Below are 12,892 nucleotides of genomic sequence, written 5' to 3' on the forward strand. Positions count from 1 at the left end.
AAATGTATACATGTGGTAGGTTGTAGGGGTAAGTTATAGTGGTCAGAATTAGGTGATTAAAATTTTTTAAGTAGTAAAGCATAACCAAAAATATATAAATTGGGTATGGCTATACCTGTACTGATTTTCAAAAACACAACATTTACTGTAGAGAGAACAGTAAAAATGAAATCCAACTAACTTTTTTTTTGCAATTTCTGACCCCATAAAATATTCAGTTTTGCAGTACATTTTATTGTAAAAATAAGAGTGTAAGAGTTAAAAAGTACAATTACTTATGCAAAAAAAAGTTACAAACATGGCAAACATTGCTGAATGGGAAGAGTGTTCATAAAGTGTTGCTGTATGAGAGAAACAATTACATAAATGTGTAAACTTGTTGACTCAAAAGAACCTGGAAGAAGATTCTGATATTGTTTAGAAACAGAGCTAAAAGTAGATCTTTAGGAGATCATCAGCATCATCATTATAATGTTACAGTACTATGATTCTTTAGTTTGGTAGATCATCATACATTTTGGTAGATTATCATACACTATATTCTCAGAGAATTCATTCTGACTAAACTCGAAAGTTATGAAAAATTCACTAGGTGTTAGAAAAAAATATTGTCCAAAATATATAAAATAAAAAAAATTTTAATTAATGAATTTAATAGAGATTTATTATTAATTGCAAATAAAATATGTATACAAATTATAGTTTAAACAATATATAAGACACAGATCCATACCTGACATGCAGCCTGAAAATTGAGCACTAGATGGCACTCCTCACCAACTAATTGCAACAGTGAAAGAGGAAATGCATTTTTGCATCATTGAATGAAATTCTTGCTCAAAGAAGTCCGGCCATGATAGATTTTTTTCCCCCAATATCTTCGTTCTTCCATCAGCATTAGTGCCTTTAATTTTGGACAAATCATCACCTTTATCTTTACTGATTTTAAGAAATGCTCAATCAGAGACAGGATTATCAAGCAAGGAACAGGTTGGTCCATTTGTTTTTATTACAAATATCATGGGATGTGGTCCTGAGTCAGCTGCATTATATCATTCCGGAGGAATCCAAGCATGGCACCTTTGTTGGGAGAATTGCTCAGGATCTTGGACTGGATATAGGTGAGATTAATTCCAGAATGTTACATATTGTCTCTAGAGATGAGAAGGAATATTTCCAGGTTAATCTGCAGAATGGAATCCTGTTTGTTAAAGAGACAATAGATAGAGAAATGCTGTGTCCAAATACACCCTTCTGTATTATTCCTCTTCAGGTCATTGTAGATAAGCCTGTGCAGATGTATCGTGTAGATGTAGAAATAGAAGATATAAATGATAATAGTCCAGTATTTCCCTTCAGTGTAAGTGATCTTGTCATATCAGAAGTCAGACCTACAGGATCTCGTTTCAGAATAAAAGGAGCTGTAGATCCAGATCTTGGAACAAATTCTATTATGAATTATGAGCTGAGTGCAAGTGAGTATTTTGAATTAGATTTTCAAAAATATTTGAATCAAATCCGATCATTAGAACTTGTACTGAAAAATTCCCTAGACAGAGAGAAGCAGTCAGTGCACAATCTAACACTTACAGCATATGATGGAGGCAAACCAAGACTGAGTGGAACCACACGGATTGTCATCACTGTAGAAGATTTTAATGATAATGCTCCTGTGTTTGATCAACCATTTTACCAATGTAGCATTAATGAAAATGCCATGAAGGGAACTTTGGTGTTTAAGCTAAATGCCACAGATTTGGATAAGGGAAGAAATGGTGAAATACTATATGAATTTAGCAATATGGCATCTGGAGAGGCAATTAACATTTTCAGCTTAAACAAGAATACAGGAGAAATTAGAGTAAATGGAGATCTGGATTTTGAAACTATTAATATGTATGAAATTCAGGTTGATGCTATTGATAATGGAGATCTTAAGCTTGTGGGACATTGTAAAGTTCTAGTGACTGTAGTAGATGTCAATGACAACCCTCCTGAGATGACAGTGACATCATTATCAGTTCCTGTTCCAGAAGATTCACCACAAGGTACAACAGTCGCCATTATCAGTGTCCATGATAAAGATTCTGGATCAAATGGAAAAGTCCATTGCTACATTTCTGAGCCTTCACCATTTAAAGTAAATCCAGCCTTTATGAGTGATTTTTCTTTGACTGTGAATGGACCTTTGGATCGAGAGGTGAAAGATGAATATGAGGTTACAATTACTGCAAGAGATGAAGGTTTTCCATCCCTTTCTACCTCAAAAACTCTGAAAATAGATATTAGTGATGTCAATGACAATGCTCCAAGATTTATCCAGCCAATAGACACAATATTCATTAAGGAGAACAACCCACCAGGGCTGCATATACATACAGCGTCAGCCCTTGACCCAGATATTGGGCAGAATTCTTTTATTACTTATTCAATTTGGGAGCGCACAATTGATGGGGTTCCCATTTCTTCTTACATCTCCATTAATCCAGAGAATGGAAAGGTATTTGCTTTGCTATCATTTGACCATGAACAGATTGCATATTTCCAGTGTCACATAAAGGCCTCTGATGCTGGTCTACAAGCACTCAGCTCTAACCTTACGCTAAACATATTTATTGAAGACATTAATGACAATGCTCCTACATTCACCCCACTTCATTCTGAACTAACAATTAAAGCTTCAAAGTCAGCAGAACCCGGACACCTGATAACTAAAGTAAAGGCCGTAGATCTGGATTCTGGATACAATGCTTGGACGTTTTATAAGTTAAAAGACCTTGGAGGATTTGGGAAATCACCATTTACCATTGCACATCAAACTGGAGAAATTACTTTAAAGCGATCATTTACAGATTCAGACAATGATGAGTTTAGATTGCATGTAGTAGCTCATGATCATGGAGAACCAGCCATGACGGCAGAAACACAAATTATCATATCTGTGGTGGAGTCTGGAGAAGAACTAAAGTTTGATAATCAAGAGACAAAGCGGAATGGTGATGAGTTTTCTGATGCAAATGTTTACTTGGTTGTTGCAATCTGTGTCATATCAAGTATATTTCTCATTACTCTAATAGTGTTTACTGTTTTAAGATGGCAAAAATATAGAGATGAGGTCAATGAACTGAAAGAAAATTACAAAATCTGCTCCAACACTGGAGGGAGCTGGATGTATTCCCAACACACTCAGTATAAAATGACTTCCAACTCATTCAGACCTAAAAGTGACTTAATTGTCTTCACTCCAAATAACTCTCAATCACCAGGGAATGAAGAGCAAGTCACTCCACAAGCAGCTTTACTTAACACTGCCTATCAGGTAAGGCTACATAAAGAAAACAAATTCTACTATTTTGTAAGAAAAAAATATGTTTACTGTTTTATACTTAATATAAACATTTTTTTTAAACTAAACAAATGAATACTATTAGTAAAAAAATATAAACAAGATAAAATAGGTAAAAACACAAATCAATGAACACATAAAATGTAGAGCAACTTTAAATATAGAAAAAAAGAGAAAATATTTTTAAAAAGACGATATGACTTTTATAAAGCGATACTAATAAACATTTTATATACACAGAGCCTGAATTATAGCATTTATGGTTTTGAACTGTACTCTGTATTTTGGTTTATGGTGATTGTGTGGCATCGTACCAGTGCTTCTATGGGACAATCATTTTAACCTCTTTAGGACTCAGCCCATTTTGGCCTTAAGGACAATTTTATTTTTAAGTTTTTGTTTTTTCCTCCTCGCCTTCTAAAAATCATAACTCTTTTATATTTTCATCAACAGATGAGTATGAGGGCTTTTTTTTTTTTTGTGTGTGACCAGTTGTTCTTTGTAATGACATTTGTAATACTCATTTTACCATAAAATGTATGACGCAACAAAAAAAATCTATTTGTGTGGGGAAATGTGGGTCATTACGATTTAAGTGATACCCATGATTACATACTTTTCTATTATTGTACTGCTTTAAAAAAAAATAGCAACCTTAACCAAATCAGGACCTTTAAAAACCCTCTATTTTGCTGACCAATAGCTTTTTCATTTTTCCGTATAACCAGAAGTATGAGGGCTCAGTTTTTGCGCCTTGATCTGTACTTTTTATTGATACCACATTTGCATATATAAAACTTTTAATACATTGTTTATCAATTTTTTTGGAATAAACTGTAAAAAAAAGCAGCAAATTTGAACTTTTTTTATTGTTCACGCCCCTCACCACATGGGATCATTAACATTATATGATAATAGTTAGGATATTTACGCATGCGGCAATACCAAGGGGATTTTTCAAATTATTTTTATTTTATAAAACTTTTTTTTTACTTTTATTTTTACACTTTAATAGTCCCCATAGGGGACTATTTATAGCAATCACTTGATTGCTAATACTGTTCAGTGCTATGCATAGGGCATAGTACTGATCAGTGTTATCGGTGATCTTCTACTCTGGTCTGCTTGATCCCAGACCAGAGTAGAAGACCCCTGGAGACAGACGGAGGCTGGTGAGGGGACTTATGTCCGCCATTATGGGTGATCAGATCCCCCATAAGTACCACCACACCAGGACGTACATTTTCGTATTGCGGCATTAAGGGATTAAAATAGTTTGTCTTGGCATAAAATTTTATTTTACATTCAAATTTTGCATGTACTAAAGTGAAGCATCAGTTTTTGAGGTTTTTATTTGGCAAGCAGAAAAATGGGCAAGTGTAGTGATCTGAGTGACTTTGGCAATATCTACATTGTAATGGATAGATACAGTAACTGGGTCAAGGCCCCTCAAAACAACAGGTCTTGTGGGGAGTTTTCAATATACAGTTGTTAGAACATACTAAAAAGTGGTCCGAGAAAAGTCAACTGAAGAACCAATAACAGGGTCATGGGGACCAAAGTTTCTTTGATGCATATAGTGATAGTAGGTAAAAAAAAGTTAATGCTGGCTATGAAAGTGTTAGAACACACAAGCTGTATTGCACCCCTAAAAATCTCCAAAAGCACCTACAGTTTATTTCTTAAGGCATACATTTAATAATGGTCACAGTGGCAGGATAGTAGATCTGTTTAAAATTCACTGGGATTTTTGAGCCCCAGACTTCCCCCCAAAATATTTGGATCTGGAGAAGGATTTAATTTAAGATCGATATTTCTGCAGATCATGATAGTTTTGGGGCAAGTTTCAGGCTCAGAAGTGCCAGTGAGTCTTAAAGGACATCTGCAGCATTACAAACACTTATCCCCTATCCTCAAGATAGGGGATAAGTGTTTGATCGTGGGGGGTCCGAACACTGGGGCCCCCGGCGATCTCCTGTAGGGGGCTGTGGCTGTCCCGTGCAGGGGGCGTGCCAGCCGCAGCATGACGTTGCGGCCGGCATGCCTCCTCCATACATCTCTATGGGAGAGGCGGGTAGGCAGCATTCGTGCCTCCCCACATCCCCCATAGAACTGTATGGGGACGGGGAGGAGACGGGGTGTCACCGTCGACCTCTAGGTCGACGCTACGCGCCTTAGCGCTCACCATGAGCGCTTATGGCGGCGCCCTGTTGGGGAGATCGGGGGGAACCCAGCAGTCGGACCCCCCGCGATCAAACACTTATCCCCTATCCTGTGGATAGGGGATAAGTGTAATGCCGCTGCAGTTGTCCTTTAAACATATCCTGCTGTTGTGACCATCATTAGAAATACCCTTAAAAGACCTCCAGATGTGTATGTTTACTTACCTGGGGAATAGGTAAGATTAAAAGGCATCCAAAGCCCGGTCATCAGTGTTGGCAGTAATATAACACAATGAACATTCCAGGAGTATACATATTGCTTATCTCACAGAGAAAATGGATGCTTTTCCGATGCCTAAGGGGTTTGTATCAATGCTTCCGCAATCATAGAATCAAGTGCTTCAGATTAAAGGGGTATTCCAGGAAAAAACTTTTTTTTTTTTATATCAACTGGATCCAGAAAGTTAAACAGATTTGTAAATTACTTCTATTAAAAAATCTTAATCCTTTCAATAATTATCAGCTGCTGAAATTGAGTTGTTGTTTTCTGTCTGTCAACAGTGCAAACCATATCAAAGGGACATAATAAGGAAAAAATATATGCATGAAGTGAGATAAAGTAATGCTGCCCTTAAAGGGGTATTCCAGGAATAAAAAAACATGCCTTTTTTCTTTCAAAGATAGCGCCCTCCTTGACTCCAGTTTGGGTGTGGTTCTGCAGCTCAGTTCCATTGAAGTGAATGGAGCCAAGTTGTAATACCACATACAAAGCGGAGACAAGGAGGGCGCTGTTTTTGAAAGAAAAAAGGCCTGTTTATTTATTGCTGGAATACCCCTTTAAGCAGCAGATACCAGCAATAGAAAGGAGGGTTAGGTAAAATTTCAAGATGGTAGTCAGAGGTACGGTGTACACTAAGTTCCCACTCGTTCTGTTGCATTTTTCTCAGGGGCGCAGTGGTATCAAAGGTAAAAACAACATGTTTCGCAAGGGGACCCTCGCTTTGTCAGGTTTGTACAATATGGAACCAAATATAGCTTGTATATATATATATATATATATATATATATATATATATATACACAGGATAAAACATATACCAGATGCGGTACCTGTGGTTGGCATGGTTGGCGAGGACGCACAATCATTTACAAGATGTCGTTTGAGTGGAGAAGTGCGATTGTAGTGCGACGGGGGTAGCGATCAGCAACTGATTAATTACATATTATCATGTAGGATGAGTACAAAGTGATTCATATAAAAATGAATAAATAAAATACATTTAGGATACATTTCAAAAGTGGTGACATGCGTTTACAATAAAAGTGGAATCGGATACTCATTTTTTGTGCTGTTCAATTAGTAGATAGTGGTATCATATATATACGGACCATATATAATGTAAAATATTAATATATAAGAAATTAAAAAAATGATGAAAGATATATATATATATATATATATATATATATATATATATATATATATATATACACACACACACACGTAATGAAAAGAATATTCAGCAGATACAATGCATTGTTCTGGACAATGTTCTGTTAGGAAACCTTGAATCTTGGCATTCATGTGGATGTTTTTTTTAACCTGTACCATCTACTCAACCCCTTATGGACGCAGGGTTTTTCCGTTTTTGCATTTAAATTTTTTCCTCATCACCTTCTAAAAATCATAACGCTTTCAATTTTGCACAAAAAATTCCATATGATGGCTTATTTTTTGCGCCACCCATTCTACTTTGCAGTGACATTAGTCATTTTACCAAACAATCCACGGCGAAATGGAAAAAAAATTCATTGTGCGACAAAATTGAAGAAAAAAATTAATTTTGTAACTTTTGGGGGCTTCCATTTCTATGCAGTGCATTTTTCGGTAAAAATAATACCTTATCTTTATTCTGTAGGTCCATATGGTTAAAGTGATACCCTACTTATATAGGTTGGATATTGTCGTACTTCGGAAAAAAATCATAACTACATGCAGGAAAATGTATATGTTAAAAATTCTCATCTTCTAACCCCTATAACCTTTTATATTTTTCTGCATATGGGCTGGTATGAGGGCTCATTTTTTGTGCCGTGTTCTGAAGTTTGTATTGGTACCATTTTTGTATTGATCTGACTTTTTTATCGCTTTCTATTCATTTTTTCATGATATAAAGAGTGACCAAAATACGCTATTTTGGAATTTGGAATTTTTTTGCGCGTACGCCATTGACAGTGCGGTTTAATTAATTATATATATTTATAGTTCGGACATTTCCGCACGCGGCAATACCACATATGTTTATTTTTATTTACACAGGTTTTTTTTCATGGGAAAAGGGGGGTGATTCAAACTTTTATTAGGGAAGGGGTTAAATGACCTTTGCTCCCATAGGGGCTATAACACTGCACACACTGATCTCTTAGCCATAGCTTTGCATGGATCAGCGAGGTAGGGGCTCGATTGCTCAAGCCTGTAGCTCAGGCTTGGAGCAATCAAACGCCGATCGGACGCGACGGAGCAAAGTAAGGGGTCTCCGCCCACGTCCTAGATGATCGGGACATCGCGATTTTATCGCGATGTCCCGATCAGCCCGACCGAGCTGCCGGGAAATGTTTACTTTCATTTTTAGACGTGGCTGTCAACTTTGATTGCCACGTCTAAAGGGTTAATAGTACGCGGCACAACGATAGGTGCCACTCTATTAGCCCAGGGTCCCAGCTATCGGGACTGACCCGGTGTGACCCCGTTTTAAACACCGTGACCAGGGGAGGGGCCTACAGGTACGCCCTTCGTCCTGAAGGAGTTAAGGGGTTACTCCGGTACCCCGCTTCTGGAACATTGGGTCCCGAACGCTATGTGTGGGTTTCCGAGTTCATGCCCACCCCCTCCTGACGTCACGCCTCGTCATGTGACGTCACTTCCTGCCACCTCAATGCAAGTCCATGGGAGGGGGCGTGACAGCTGTCGCACCCCCTTCCTATAGACATTTATTGAGGGGGCAGGCCGTGACGTCACAAGGGAGCGGCGTGAACATGGAAGCCCGCACACAGCGTTTGGAACTCAATGTTCCGGATGCTGGGGAGAGGAGTAACGCTTTAAATTCAGTCTATGGCAGTGGTATTCCCTAATGGCAGTTGTCTCTTTTAGCATGTTTTAGTGGGGTTTAAAGGCCCTAAGACATCTTATCCCCTATCCAAAGGATCTCTCATGCAGACATTCCCCTGTGGCAGCTGCACAGAGTGATATTCGCTCCGTGTCTGAAGGGTCATGACTTCGGGGCCGGTGTTTTGTGACATCAAGACTCTGCCCCCTTGTGATGTCACGCCCCGCCCACTCAATGCAAGTCTATGGGAGGGGGCATGATGGCGTATCGCCTGTCATCAGCCATGGAGCAAACATGCTCAAGGCTGCTGATGTACGGCAGGAGAGATCGCGGGGGTCCCCAGCAGTGGGACCCCCGTGATCAGACATCTTATCCAAAGGATAGGGGATAAGATGTCTAGGGGCGGAGTACCCCTTTATACAGGTAAATCTCAGCAGACAGATGGTTTTAATGTATGGTTAATTTGTGTACTTTGCTGATACATTTTTTTTTATAAAAGAATCAATAGGGAATTTGATCTCCCTATTGATTTCAACATTTTTATTGGCTAATTTTCCACTTAAAGACAGCCATTCTAATCATAACAGTTTATTATATAGTTAATGCATATGCAAGTATCATGAATATTCTACAAATGTAACACATGGCAGTAGTATTGTAGCAGCGTGAGATTGGCATAAAACAGTACACTGTTGTTTGAAGCACAACAAGATAGGAGCTATGAGGTGAGCAGTGATGCATACAGCATTGCATTTATTACTGCCTAATAATGTATAGGGGCAGGGAGTCTGGGATGAAACAGAAATCCCTGCTTCTGTATGTATGTTCTGTGACTCTCCATGAAGACAGAGTACATGATCATATTGATAGCCGCTACATCTGCCTATTGAAAAAAATAAATAAATCAGTTGCATATAATAAGTGGCTAAAAACTCTCTGGCCCACATTTATCATTGTAGGTGTAAGTGACGCATTTTTTTACACCCTTTTTTTGTGTGCTGGTAATGTGTAGGAGCACCAAATATATTAAATGGTCACAGAGCATTTGATAAATTTTGTGCAGGTAAACACACGCCAGGTCTGGGATGGTGCAGTTTTAGACATTTTTCAGTGGCTTTGCGCCTTTTTTGCACCTTTTTACAAAAAGGTGCAATTCATACATTTCAGTCCACGGCATACGCTGAATTGAAAAGCATGTACTGCTACTCCAAAACATCTGGAATGACTAAAATATTCTACCACCAAAAGGCGCAAAGCAACACAGTGCGCTAAAATAGCGCCTTTTGTACGGAGAAAAAAAGGTGTAAACTCATTGATAAATGTCGGCCTCTATGCTTAAACCACACCCTTTTATACCAAAGCCTTGTCACTATATCAGAGACTAAAAAGAATTTTCAAGCAAAGCTTTTTCAAGCCAGAAAAATGACATACCGTATATACTCGAGTATAAGCCGACCCGAATATAAGCCGAGGCCCCTAATTTCACCCCAAAATCCCAGGAAAAGTTATTGACTCGAGTATAAGCCTAGGGTGGGAAATACATCATCCCCCCCTGTCATCATCCAGACCCCCATCATTAACACCCTCATCATCATCACCCTGTCATCATCCCCCTCTTCATCATCACTGCCTGTCATCATCCCCCCTTCATCATCACCGCCTGTGATCATCCCCTTGTCATCATCCAACACCCCCCCTTCATCATCCCCTTGTCATCATCCCCTTGTCATCATCCCCTTGTCATCATCCTCTTGTCATCATCCCACCCCCCTTCATCATCCCCCTGTCATCATTCCACACCCCCCCCTTCATCATCCCCTTGCCATAATCCCCCCTTCATCATCCCCTTGTCATAATCCCACCCCCCCCCTTCATCATCCCCTTGTCATCATTACCACATGTCATCATCATGGTCTTCAACCTGCGGACCTCCAGATGTTTCAAAACTACAACTCCCAGCAAGCCCGGGCAGCCATCGGCTGTACGGGCTTACTGGGAGTTGTAGTTTTGAAACCTCTGGAGGTCCGCAGGTTGAAGACCACTGCGGCCTTCGACATCATCCAGCCCCCTCTCACCCCCTTTAGTTCTGTACTCACCTCCGTTATGCGCTGGTCCGGTGCTGCAGGACTGTCCGGTGGGGAGGTCGTCCGGTGGGATAGTGGTTCCGGGCTGCCATCTTCATCGGGGAGGCCTCTTCTCCGCACTTCGGGCCCAGAATAGAGGCGTTGCCTTGACGATGACGCAGAGGAACGTTGGTAATGAACGTACCTCTGCGTCGTCGTCAAGGCAACGTGACTATTCCGGTGCCGGTCCTGAAGCGTGGAGAAGAGGCCTCCCCGGTGAAGATGGCAGCCCGGAACCAGTATCCCACCGGACGACCTCCTCACCGGACAGTCCTGCAGCACCGGACTAGCGCCGAGCGGAGGTGAGTACAGAACTAAAGGGGGTGAGAGGGGGCTGGATGATGTCGAAGGCCGCAGTGGTCTTCAACCTGCGGACCTCCAGAGGTTTCAAAACTACAACTCCCAGCAAGCCCGGACAGCCGATGGCTGCCCGGGCTTGCTGGGAGTTGTAGTTTTGAAACCTCTGGAGGTCCGCAGGTTGAAGACCACTGAGGGCGGAGAGTTCACTCGAGTATAAGCCGAGGGGGGTGTCTTCAGCACGAAAAATCGTGCTGAAAAACTCGGCTTATACTCGAGTATATATGGTACAAGGCTTGATTAATTCCTCCCATAAAGTAATGCTTATTTCCTAGGGCATCATTATAGGTGCATTTTAGCATCCCCGTTATTGCATCTATAACCAATGCTTTTGTGATTTAACTTAAACATATTAGATTACAATAGCGCCATTCTTCAGAACTGCAGAAGGTCCAGGTATTAAAAAATACCTTCATTATAGCTGCTCCAAACTGGCCTAAATTTGTAGTATAGTAGCTTTTGTAGCATTAAACCAAACATGTAAATCAGACCATAGTAATGGCAAGTTGCTCATTTGAGGAATGAATACAAAGAATAATATTTCAATAGGCTATTTCTTACAACATATGAGATAGCAGTTAGCTGCCACTACCTCTCTACTTTATCCCTGTATGGCACCACTGGTGCTAGACCTTGAGCATCCAGTCATCTGAACGCAGACCAGCGGTGCTCCCCGTCAAACAGGATAAAATTCCAAAAAACATACGAAGTGAAGAAAACAGCATGAAGGCACTCGATTCAGTCTGCAGGATTTATTCAGCACAGGTAAAATGCAGGGCAACAATTGTTTTACTACCGCGTAGATTTTTCACAGCCTGATTCCATTACCAGAACCCTCCCCTTAAATCTCCCTTGTCATGCAAACAACTTTATTGGCCCAAACCAGAGGTGACACAGCTCACATTAAAACATAACAAACAAATATTATTAAAATAAGTATTAAATTGTAGAGTGGGTTTCAAGGCAGCGCTACATGTTATACCAATCATTATATAGCACTAGCATTATTAATCTCGGACAAAACTATTTAGGTCACTGTGCTCATTGCATCCTATCAGGCCTAATGCTTCGGATCTGAGAATTAGTTGTGTTTCACATTTTAGCAGTTCCATATTGTGATCTCCTCCTGTTGCTAATGGATCCACATGGCAATCTAGCATATGTTTTATGTCAGGGAGTTCCTACTCCCGTTCCTGTACATGCTCGCTAAAACGATAATGCATCGGTCGGATTGTCTTGCCGATGTAATATCGGCCACAATCACAAACGATTGCATAAACAATGAAACAAGTATGACAGATAAAGAAATCCTTGATTCTATGTACATATTGCCCTAACTGAATGAATGAGACAGGGATCATTCGACTACAGAATTGGCAACTCCCACATTTGTGGTTACCTGGTGTGGCTGATCTCTGGAGCCAATTCTCACTCCACATCTACTTCATCTGTCCTTTCACCAAAACATCCTTGATATTTTTACACCTGCGAAAAGCCACCACGGGTTTGTGACTTGCTTTTTCAGAGATGACCACATCCCTCGATACATTGTGCCAGTTTCTATGAATCACAGTTCTTATCGCATTTGACATACTAAGGAGAAACTCTCCCTCTCTTTCTTGCTCCTCTCTCTCCCAGAGGGATACAGTAGCTGGTTGCGGTCCCTTTTCAATGCTTTTCTCGGGCTTAATTGATAAGTTGAGTAGGATATCCACAGTCTTGTAATTTTTTTACTTAAAAAATCCTCCTGTGAATTAAATTAACCCCTTAAGGACATGCACCGTAAATGTACGGTGT

General features: G+C 40.0%; 1 protein-coding gene and 1 long non-coding RNA gene across 8 annotated transcripts in view; one reads left to right on the forward strand and one right to left on the reverse strand.

The window, feature by feature from the left end:
* LOC130267279 (uncharacterized) overlaps positions 1 to 960 on the reverse strand; it is a 56,856-nt gene extending 55,896 nt beyond the window's left edge. For both annotated transcript variants that reach the window (XR_008843124.1, XR_008843123.1), the window contains exon 1: positions 734 to 960. This is a non-coding gene — a long non-coding RNA (uncharacterized LOC130267279). The remainder of the gene's footprint in view (positions 1 to 733) is intronic.
* The window catches only part of LOC130267277 (protocadherin alpha-C2-like), a 374,990-nt gene that overhangs the window by 129,454 nt on the left and 232,644 nt on the right, over positions 1 to 12,892 (forward strand). The gene's annotated exons all lie outside the window — the stretch shown is intronic.

Source organism: Hyla sarda, chromosome 4, assembly GCF_029499605.1.
Source record: "Hyla sarda isolate aHylSar1 chromosome 4, aHylSar1.hap1, whole genome shotgun sequence".
Lineage (NCBI taxonomy): Eukaryota > Metazoa > Chordata > Amphibia > Anura > Hylidae > Hyla > Hyla sarda.